The sequence below is a fragment of the Mobula birostris genome, chromosome 10, assembly GCF_030028105.1.
Source record: "Mobula birostris isolate sMobBir1 chromosome 10, sMobBir1.hap1, whole genome shotgun sequence".
Taxonomy (NCBI): Eukaryota; Metazoa; Chordata; class Chondrichthyes; order Myliobatiformes; family Myliobatidae; genus Mobula; species Mobula birostris.
Genome location: NC_092379.1, coordinates 77,476,056 through 77,488,566, shown reverse-complemented (window position 1 = coordinate 77,488,566; position 12,511 = coordinate 77,476,056).

The following is a 12,511-nucleotide window of genomic DNA, read 5'->3' as shown; positions in this document are numbered from 1 at the left end:
TTTTTTGAGGCATTAACTTTTGAAGGTGTTCTCAATTCTGCAGAAGCTAGTGCCCATGATGGAACAGACTGAGTTTGCAATTTTCTGTAGTTTCTTTCCGATCCTGTGCAGGCGGTGATGCATCTAGTTAGAATACTCTCCACAATACATCTATAGAAATTTGTGACAGTCTTTGTTGTCATACCTAGTCTCCTCACACTCTTGATGAAATGCAGCTGCTGTCATACCTTCATTGTAACTGCATCAATATGTTGGACTCAGGATCAGGATAGACCTTGAGGGATATTGATCCTGAGGAACATGAAGTTGCTCACCCATTCTACTGCTGATCCTTCGATGTAGACTGGTGTGTGTTCCATTGACTTCACCTTTCTGAAGTCCACAATCATTTCTTTGGTCTTACTGACATTGAGTGCAAGGCTGTTTTTGTGACACCACTCAACCAGCTGATCTGTCTCACTCCTGTACACCTCCTCGTCACCATCTGAAATTCTGCCAACAACAGTTGCATCATTAGCAAATTTATAGATGCCGCTTGAGCTGTGCCTGGCCACACAGTTATGGGTGTAGAGAGAGTAGAGCTGTAAGCTAAACTCGCGTCTGTGAAGTGTGCCAGTTTTGATTGTCAGCGAGGAGGGGATGTTATTTCGGATCTGCATGGACTCTGGTCTCCTGATAACTGACAGAGACAATATGTACAGGAAGGACTTGTTCCTGTACTGTACTGTTCTTCGTATGTTCTATATAATCCTGATTTTGAGTACCGTCCATATGCAGTTTTCACATTATCCTTATAACTAAATGGATTACCTCCAGCAATGTGCAGGTTGATTAGTTAATTAGTCACTGTAAATTTCCCCTAGTATGTAGGTAAGTGGTAGAATCTGAGGCTGTGGTGAGGAGATTAAATGATGAAACTTATGTAGCGTTAATGTCCAATGGCTAGTTAGTGCTTTGCTTAGACTTAATGTGTTGACAAGCTTTTTTACATGTACCTATATCTCTTCTCCAATGACTCAAAGAGTGGTTGCCTGCAGTTTCTTTTAATTATTGGAAATCTATTACCAGAGAGTGGCAAAATGTTTTTGCTTACATATACTGAAGAAAAGCGTAGACTGCAAAAGATATCAATAATCTGAGCAAAAGAGTGGCAAATGGAATTTAATCAGGGAAGTGTGAAGTAATGCAGATGGAGAGGGGGAAGAAGGCAAGGAAATAAACCATTATGGGAGAAGAACAGGAGCTATGGTAGGACATTGAATGGCATAGAAGGGAAAAACAACTTAAGGACTGTTAATTCTCCTCCAAACTAGTGGGAGGCTATTGTATATTTCCATGTATAGATATGTGGCAGATACATGCCAGATATATGTATAGATGATGTGGTAGATTACTATGTATCAATAGCTTGGAGATATACGTTGGTTTAGCAAGCTTGCAAACAGTAAATTGATTTGCCCAAATGATCAAATCAACTTTAATTGTCATTCAAACCATACTTGGCTACTGCCAAATGAGTCAGGATTCCTCTGGTGCCATGGTGCAAAAACATGCACGTGTATTCAAAATTACGAGAAAGGGAAAAAAGGAACATGGTCATGAGAAAAAAACAGTTTTAGTCCAAGACTCTGAGCGACATGTACAGCAAATTGATGGTTCCCAGATGACCAGCCTGTAATGTCACTGATCCAACACTAGAGGGAAGTAACAACAGGAGAGGGCACCCTCGACCAAGCCCGGATACTGTGCTACAATGCAAGCCTGAAGATTGAGACCTATTCCACACTACAGCCGAGGCAACACTGCTGCCACACCACCTGTTTCCCCACCAAACAGGCGAAGCAGGCCTGTGGCAATCGATGTCCAACAGGGGCTTGCGATTGCAAAAGAAACCTCCAAGGCGGTCACTCACGGTTTTACAAAATGCTGCCCTCGCACCAGCTCTGATGCCTCTGAGTAGCAGGCATCAGCACGGTCTCCACCTGGGTCATCTCTTCTGAACCCATTGCAGTTTCAGCTGTGATCCCACGGCCTGACTCAACCTCCCTGGCCCGACTGCCTGACTCGCTTTCTCTGATCTGCCGACTAGCTACTCTGAACAATGAACTGTTGCTATGGATCTGCTGTACACGTAGTTATTGGAGGCAAGATTAGTCTTACTATGTATAAAAACACATTTAACAAAGAAAAGTGCCTATCTGGTTGGCCCCTGAGAGGCTGCTGCATGTATAATCACCACCACCTTACCGGAAATCAGGTAAAACTCTGCTTCATTCTTCTATTAAGACAATAGATTTTATTACAAGGAAAGTTGCTTCTGAACTGAGGTCAATCATTGGGTAGAGTTAAAAAGCAACTTTTTCAAGATCATAAAATTGAATGGAGGGTAGTCTAAAAACTGAGTGCATTAGGAAGTAGAAAATTCACAAAAAAGCAGCTGCAGCATCTGATGTGGGAGGGACCCTGTGAGGGACCATCGGTTTCCCTTTCTGCAAACAACAATGATGGAAGTAAAAAGGTTTTCCATAATTGCCGTGGCAACTCCAAGATCTAATTCAATGAGAAACTTGCTGAGCCCAGAGATATCTGATGATGAAACTGAAGGAATTGGCAGATCACTTTGTCTCAGAGGCAGGTGAGATCATGTAAAGTTTAACTTCTGTTCTCTGTCATGAAAGCTGAACAAAATAATGGCAGAAAGTTATAATCAGTTTGAGGAAGATATAGCAAGACTGTAAATATGACAACGCGCTCTCACAGATGTTAAATGACAGCTAGTGTGCAGAACCAGTGATGACTGGATTCAGAGACAGTTGTTATCAGAGCAGAATATGACCTTCAAAACATACTGAAGTAATGGAATTGACAAGTATAAGTCTTCCTGGACTTGCAAGTGAGGCTGGCTGTACCACGTAACCACAGGCACAGGGGACAAACATTATTCCAAAACAAACCAAATGTCACTTTCAAAAGGTTAACAAATTCTTTTATTGTTTCTGTTTTATTGCATGTTCCCTGTGCTTGCTAGTTCAAGTAAGAAACTATGGCACATTTGTCATATGAAAGACACATCATTGGTGCTAGCAGGAAGAGCATGAACTGGATTAATAAAATGAAAATACGAGCTCAAAGAAAGTTGTCCAAAATTTCTACTATTCTCAGCATGCATGTGAGACAAGTGACACAGATACATTTTGAAAGACACTAAGGTAGATGGAGTTACTGACACATGAGTGAAATACTAATGAAAGATTAGAAACTTACACTAGATTTTGTTGCATCAGTTAGAAAGAGGCCTGCTGATAAAAAGGAAGCCTCCTGAATTACAGAGGTATTCATCATGTTAATATGGGTGAGGCTGCAATGGGATAGGAGCTGTCAGGGAGACATGAAGGTGTTTTCACTGATTAACTGGGCAATTGAAAGGCACCAATGCAAAATTCATGCTGAACTCAATACCCTAATTAGTATCTTCAAACCAAGGTTAGATAGTGCCTAATTTGGAATTGGTATTGGCTTATTATAGTCACATGTACCAGGAATCAGTGAAAAGCTTGTCTTGCATTTTGCTTATACCGATCAATTCATTACACAATGGATTGAGCTTAGGTAAAAAAAAATGCAGAATAAAGTGTGAGAGCTATCGACAAAGTGCAGTGCAGGTAAATGATAAAGTGCAAGGTCATAATGAAGTAGATTGTGAGGCCAAGAGTCCACTTTACCATTTGAGGTCCATTCAAGATCTGATAACAGTAGGAGAGAAGCTGTCCTTGAGCCTGGTAGAACATACTTTCAGGCATTTAGATCTTCTGCCCAATGGGAGAGAGGAGAAGAGACAATGCCTGGGGTGGTTGGAGCCTTTGATTGTTGCGACTGTTTTACTGAGGCAGCGATAGTGTAGACGAAATTCACAGAGGAAAGGCTGGTTCCTGTACTATCTGAGCTGTGTCCACAACTCTCTGCAGAGGAATGAACCTTATGCTGAAGCAGAAAATGACTGACATCTCAGGGAAAAAGAATTGAACCTGTTAATTACTCTAAAGGGGCAGCACTTGTTGTACCAGTGTTAAAACTAGATGGATCTATTAGGATTTGTGTAAATTTCAAACGGATTGATAATTATATCTAACCGCTGTACAGTTTCCATTCTTAGAGCAGCAGATTTATTTGCTGTTTTTTAAATTTAATTTTTCGGATCTTTCCTTATAGCTAAAACTCTCTCATCCAGGCAATATCCTGGTGAACTTCTGGAATTCTCCAAAGCCTCCATACCTTTCCTGTAATGCAGTGATCAGAAGGGCATACAATGCTGTAAATATAGGCTAACCAGAATTGTCTACCTTGCAGAGTTGGAGGAACAGGAAAATTAAAGGTTAATTCTCACCTCAGCTAGCATAATTGTTTTGCATTGCAGATTATCTTCTGTTACTGCCTGATCTTTTGCAGGTTCATTTTATTTCCTGTCAGGATTGTGGTTGGCAGACACAAGCTGAGTTAGTAATAAAACGTCCAAAAGAAGAAAGCTCACCCCACCTCCTGATGTTATGATGGAACAAGACTTGGAGAATATGTCCATAGATGTCGGATGTAAAAAGACAAGTCAATGAAGTAATTAGTATGCTTTCATTTATTAGCCAAAGCATGGAATATAAGAACAATGGGGTTGGCTATTATGACGTACAACATTGAAAGAGTACAGCATAGATGCTACATTTAGTTCTGTATACAACATCACAGGGAAGATATGGTTACTTTAGAAAGGGTAGCAATAGATTTATATAGAAGTTGCCTGGACTGGAAAGTCATAGCTATTGGGAAAGTTTAGGGCTACTTATTTGGAACAGAAGGGTTTGTTAAAGACACTTCCACCAGGTCTTCTCTGAATCATGTTTGCTCCAAACCCAGCTTCTTCTTAAACTGAAATTGTTCTTTATTATCTCTACTCTTTCACCTGGGACCTTTACTTCTTTTCCAAGGTGTATTATTCACCCTTGATATAACCTAACCATTATATAGTACAATCATCCCCATAAATCTAAATTCCCTCCATATATACCATCCAATGAATCTGAAGTCCAAATTATGTTCTGCATAAACACAAGGCATCATGCATAACGGAGTAATATTTCTGTATTTAGTGAACTCAGAACCTTCAGTTGCCTGACACTTTCACTGCAGACCAAAAAACAAGATGCAGCTAGATTGTGGGTCCAGGTAGCAGGTGAGACCAGGTGGGAAAGATTGCAGGCGCAGTCCCTATCGTTCTTTCACTTGGGAAGTTATTAGAGTCTTACATTTCTGAGAGAGAAGGGCATTATTTAGCTGCTGGTGTGTGTCAAGCTTATGAACCTGCTGGATTTATGGCACAGCTTGCAAATGTCTTGAAGATCAACCAATGCAATTGTTAGGTTTTACCTGGTAAACTTATCTATGGTTGGTTCTCAGAGCTGGACTCCATGGGCTGGAAGAAGCTCAGGCAGTTCTCCACTGAATTATGCTGAAGCAGACCTTGTGCTATATTTCATCAAATTTTGCTGTTTCCACTTATCAGTTCACTATCTGATCAGAGAACCCAGAAGGAAACTTTCAGGATCCACACTATAATTAATTGCTCACTATTAGTTTCTAATTGTTCTTGCTTTAAATTCAGCTTGTGTTATTTCGTCTTTTTATTTTACCATTTGAATATTGCTGCTGTTAGGAATTACTGCTCTTAAGTGGTGAACCCATTCACAAAACATGCATTCTTTCTGGGATGGTGTTCCCACTGGTGACATTGTGTAAGAAATGGACACAATCCTTTTGTAGTGCCTACCAATGCCATTTTTATTTAAAATGAGAAAATAGTATTGGCGGGGGAGTGAAGTGTGGGTATGCTTTTTTTTCAAATTCATCAAAGTAGAGACGCATGCACAAATATTAATCAAGAAGTTAAATGAATATTGACCTTTATTTCAGGAGATTTGTATTGTAGGCAAAGAAAAGGCAGTATTACACTATAAAATCATCTCATTCACTAAAGAGTGGTTCATATTGACAAAATTAATACAAAAGTGATTAAATGATAGATTGTGTAAAGTTTGCTCCGATACCCCTGAGTTTAGAGAGCTGATAGGTGGTTTAATTGTTAAGCTGTTTAAAAGTTTCAATAGAGCAGATATGAGAAGGTGTTTTTTTTTGATGTTGCAGTGCAGAATGAAGAGGCGCAATATAAGTAAAAGGTAAAGCAGGTAAAATCAGCAAGCAATCTCTTTTGCCAGATAAAAGGTGGAAGCAACCCGGAGTGCTCTTTATTGAAGAGTTGTGGATGGGTCTCCAGAGTATCATAGAACCTAGACAACAGTACAGCAGGGAAACAGGGCTTTAATCCATGACTTCTGTGCTGGCCATGATGTCCCAATAAAATGCCCTCACCTAGACCGAGGATTCCCAACCTTTTTAATGCAATGAACCCCTACCATTAACCGAAGGGACTGTGGCACGGTCTTATGTTAAAAAGTAAGACTGCAACAACTGAGCCAAATGCTGCCCCATTAGAACATAATTTCAAAGGAATTTCAACACTAATTAGCACGTCCCACTGCATTAATAAAAGATAGGTGGGAGATCTTGTTTCATAGAAGATAGTCACATTTTTCCCAAAAGGATTTGGGGATGTCTCCAAAGTACTCTTCATTCAAAATCACCTGCATCTTTTCACTGTTTGTCGAGAAGTGTACAGTATATGTGTTACTTCTGTTCTCCATTTCAGAGATGTTGTCAAAATTTTCCATAATTTGTATGACTTATTTTTGACCTCACTGTTGATACTGATACTGCAAATGTAAAGCTGAGGCAGATTTCTATCTGGGCCAGTTCTATACTGAAACTTATGTGTACTCAAAAGCAATAGCATAAAGGCATCCCCAATGTTTCGATCTTTAGCCTCATCTACACATAGAACCATAGAGCACAGGAGTAGGTCCTTCAGTCCATGATGTTGTGCAAAACTAATTAAACTATTAATTTAATGCCCAACTAAACAAATCTCTTCTGCCTACACATATCCTTTTATTCTCTGTGTATTCAAGTGCCTTTCTAAGAGCCATTTAAACACTCTATTGTATTTGTATCCTCTACTACCCTGGCAACAATCCAGCCACCCAACACATTCCGTGTAAAAATTTACCCTGCACATTTCCTTTGAACTTTACCCCTCTCACCTTAAATGCATGTTCTCTTTGTTTTAAACATTTAGATTCTAGGAAAAAGATACTTGCTGTCTACTTTATCTATGTCTTTCAAAATCTCATAAGCTTCTACCAGTCTCCCCTTAGTCTCTGGATCTGGGGAAGCATTCAGCACCAGATGTCAAGCAAAAGTCACATCTGTCTTGTTGGCTGTGGCACTGATTCCATGGAGTTTCAAGGAGCAGTAATCAGAATGGAGTGTGAGGGCAGAATGGTAACACATGCTGAAGAGGAATTCTTCAGCAGGAGTTCAAAATCTAGTTATGATAGTTCAGTACCCTAAAGTCCTTCTCAGTAGGGATGCAAAAATCATCACCATAAATTTAGAGGTGTTCATTTTCTTCTTCTTCTTCTGTCTATTATGCTGGTTGGCAGCCAACTTAAAGGTGCATTACCGCCACCAATTGGACTGGAGTGTGGTGTAGAGAACTCGAGGGAAAAATCCCTTACTACTTCTCTTTCGAATGAATGAAAATTAAATCACCCAAAAAAAAACCTTTAGATTGTCTGTAATGAAAGGCGACACTGTGAATTTAATTTACCCATATAACTTAAGCATTTTTTAAATGAAAACTATCAACCCCCAAAGATCGTAATTCGTTTAATTTCTTTCAATCTTATATGCTTCACACTATATTAGTATATGTTCAGCTGTTTCATAATGATGCCAGACCTGCACAACCCAAAATTAAGTTTCCCAACAAGATATAAGGATAGAATGCCCATTTCTAAGTCAGGTCGAAATAATTCCTTCCCTACTTGTTTTATCTCCTTCTCCGATAAACCAACAGTTTTATGTATTGAATAAAGTTGTCTCCCCTTATGCCCAATATCCCAGAAGTTTTGCCATACACCCCATAATCCTTAACCCTACCAACTCCCTTGTCTCTGATTTGCTAAACGGAAGGTCGACATCCTCTGCTGAACACTTAACAGCTTTCTTAGCTAAACAATCCATCCACGCATTGCCCTCAACATCTCTACGTGCCAGAACCCATTAGAAGAAAGCATGTAAACCAATACTTTGTACACAGTTGTATTCAATTGTTAAATTGTTTGTTTTGCACCCAATTTGCACTGGAGAAACAGGTGGGACAAATCCCACCTAGTTTTACATAAACTGTTGCTTGTTCTTGCCACTAGGTGATGTTGTGTGTGAGTGAGGCAGTAATCTCTGTCAGCTGCCATACCAATTTGTATGTATAAATGTATTATAATCAGCAACCGAACATATCATCAGTAGCCAGGAATTGCAAGTAGCACAAAATAACTGTCTTCCACAGAAAGATTTATGTAAATAAATGAACCTGTTCATGTATCAGATACAGAGAGGGCACTTGCAGTTTTCACTACATAACCAGACCAATCTGAGTTGTGTTGTTCAGCCATTCATTGGCTTTTATTCAGTACACAGTCACATCGCTCCAGCACATAGTTAGGACCAGAGATGGTGGGTGTAGTCAAAACAAATAATTTTATTCTGCTGCAAATATCATTTCATCAAGACTGACTAAAATATCAAACTGTAAAAAAGTTACACTTCCCCAGGGAATAATATCGGACCTTCACAGCAAAAAAAAATACTTATCTATATTAATCATGCATATAAATCAGGGCTATCTGAATTAATAGAAGGTTATCTAAATATCGCCCCAATCATTCCTTTTTTGTTTTCTGCACACAAACTTCAATACCTTTTACAAATAGTTTGTATATGGTGAAAATGAACAACTTGCTTCATCTCCTTACAAACAAGAGAAAATCTGCAGATGCTGGAAATCTGAGCAACAAGCACAAAATGCTGGAGCAACTCAGTAGGCCAGGCAGCATCTATGGAAAAAAGTATAGTTGACATTTCGGCCCAAAACCCTTCAGCAGGACTGGAGAAAAAAAGCTGAGGAGTAGATTTGAAAGATGGGGGAGGGGGGTCGGAGGGGAGAAAGAAATGCCAGGCGATAGGTGAAACCTGGAGGGGAGGGATGAAGCAAAGATCTAGGAAGTTGATTGGTGAAAGAGACAGAGGGCCATGGAAAAAAGTAAAAAAGGGGGAGGGGAGGAGACTTCTGATGGAAAAGGAGTCACTTAGGGAGCGATCCCTGTGGAAAGCAGAAAGTAGGGGTGGGAGGTGGGTGGATGTGGGAGGTGGGAAAGATGTGCTTGGTTTCGTCCACCAGAAAAAGAGGAATCTCCCAGTGGCCACTCATTCTAATTCCACTTCCCATTCCCATTTCGACATGTCCATCCATGGCCTTCTCTACTGCCGCGATGAGACCACAGTCAGGTTGGATGAGCAAAACCTTATATTCCATCCAGATAGCCACCAACGTGATGGAATGAACATCAATTTCTCAAACTTTCGGTAATGACCAACCCCCCCACCTTTTCCTATTCTCCATTCCCATTTCCCTCTCCCACCTTATCTCCTTGCCTGTCTATCACCTTCCTCGGGTGCTCCTCACCCCTCTTTCTTTCTTCCATGGTCTATTAAATTCCCCCTTCTCCAGCCCTGTATCTCTTTCACTAATCAAATTCCCAGCTCTTTACTTCACCCCTACCCCTTTTCCTGGTTTCACTTATCACCAAGTGTTTCTCCCCCTCCTCCCCACCCTTTTACTCTGACTCCTCATCTATTTTCTCCAGTACAGCTGAAGGATCTTGACCTGAAAAGTTGGCCGTACTCTTGTCCATATATGGTGCTCAGCTCCTCCAGAATTTTGTGAGTGTTGCTTGGATTTCCAGCGTCTGCAGATTTTCTCTTGTTTGTGGAAGCAGTAAGACAATTCAGAATGGCTTTACTCACTGTGGTTTCAAGCATTCAGGCTTGGAGATGCCAGAAACATCCGGAAGTGAAAATGAACCATTTCACTGCTTCAACAACTTAGGAACTACAAAGAATTTGAAGATATCAACAATCATCATGCATGTTACAATGAAAATGAAGATTTGGTGCATGCAATTGTCAAAAGCATTGTACAAAGGCAGCCATTATCTACATGAGGTGCCTGTGGTGATTTTGTTCATTTACAGTCAATCAAAAGAAAGTGGCAACTCAGTTAAACAGTAGCTTGTTTTTTCATATACCTTTTTAACTATTTCCTTTCAATTCCTTTGGCTAATTGGGCTAAAATGTACTGGTCCCAATTTGTACCAATTAACAAGAATCTGCTGTAGTTTGTTCTAGTAGAAGATCCCTATTAAATATCAAATAATCAATGATCAAAGATAGTACACTGCTTTTACAATCTCTTATAAATGTGAATATTAAAAGATACCTTCCTAGAATATCCTTTTTTTCCAGTGATATCTTATTTTGTATAGATTTTTTTTTAAGTTTTCTCATTGTACAATCCTAAAACTCCAGGACAATCCCCAGATAGTATTCCGTTCTACAACAGGAGGTGGTTCAGTGATATACAGCCTGAAGGAAGTTTTAATGGGTACTCTAAACAATGATGACAGACACAAGGGAATTTCAAGTAAACAGGCCAACGGAAACCTGCAGGTGAATGTCACCCATTGTCCCCTGTAGTAAATGAATCAGTGCTCCTCTTGGTTGAATGACACTCAGAGAAAGCAATAAGGGAACAAGAACATGGTGTGTATTTTGGCTGAGGAACTACAAATATCCTTCACCTTGAAGGGCATAGGACCTGCATCACTGACCGTGTGCCGAATCTTGAAGGACAATCCTTCAGAATGACTTACAAAAGGCACTGAAAGAACCCACAGAGGTTGCTCTATTTGATTTTATCCTCATCGGCTTATTTGTTTTGGATACATTCATCCACTGGATTCTTAGCAGGAGTGACCAATGTACAATATACAGAGACAAAGTTCCATCTTTGTACCTTAAGTCAGGTACCAGTCCCGTTATAATAACTGTGACAGGCACAAAGCAGGTTGATTGATGTAAAATTCTAGGGAAAGATTTGTACATCAAACTACAAACTATAATCTCATAGGACTTTCTGTCATTACCTTCAAGCCAAAGAACAACCAGGTGTAATGAACATAAAGAATATGCCAAGTGCAGAAACAGGCTGAGCTGCCAATCAGATGAAGCAACAACATGTCTCTATGACTGTGTTAAACAGAGGGACTGTGTACAATCAGCCAATCAGCATAATTCCAAACACAATGGTTTAGACTGAATCTCTCTAACCATATAGAACACAGAACATAGAAATCTACAGCACATTACATGCCCTTCAGCCCACAATGTTGTGCTGACCATAGAACCTGCTCTAGAAATTGCATAGAATTACCCTACCACATAGCCCTCTATTTTTCTAAGCTCCTTGTACCTGTCTAAGAGTCTCTTAAAAGACCCTATTGTATCCATCTCCACCACCGTCCCCATGCATCCATCACTCTGTGTGAAAAACTTATCCCTGACATACCCTCTGTACCTACTTCCAAGCATCATAAGACTATGCCCCCTCACGTTAGCCATTTCAGCCCTGGGAAAAAGCCTTTAACTATCCACACAATCAATGCCTCTCGTCATCTTATACAACTCTATCAGGTCTCCTCTCATCTTCCGTCACTCTGAGAAGAAAGGGTCAAATTCACTCAAATTATTCTCATAAGGCACACTCTCCAATCCAGGCAATATCCCTGTAAATCTCTTTCTATAGTATCCACATCCTACCTGTAGTGAAGTGACCAGACCTGAACACAGTACTCCAAGTGGGGTCTGACCATGGTCTTATGTAGCTGTAACATTACCTTATGCTCTTGAACTCTAGCCCACGGCTGATGAATGCCAACATACCATATGCCTTCTTAACAACACTGCCAACCTGTGCAGCAGCTTTGAGTGTCCTATGGACACGGACCCCAAGATCTCTCAGATCCTCCATACCGCCAAGACCCTTAACTTTAATACTATATTCCATCTTAAAATTTGACCTACCACATTGTTGGCCTTTGAGCACAGCCTGACCTTTAACTTCCCCACATCCCTGTCCCTAAACCCCAACCTGACCACTAACTCCCCTTTCTGTTTCCAAAAACAAAGTCAGAGCCACAACTTCGATGGAAACTACAGCTTATCATCATCTTGGCCGTCAGTCTAGAAGTACCTAAATAGCCGATCGTTCTCAGCTACTTCCAGACACTTCCCCATCATCCAATCTTTTCTACAGACAACTTGATTCACTCCAAATGATATTAAGGAAAGCCAGAACATTGTGTCTACAGCAGCCTTCAGGCTTTTGTTATTGTGCTGATGAGTCTGTTCCATGTCTCGTTTCAAGCCAACATCTCCTGGCTTTAAGAAG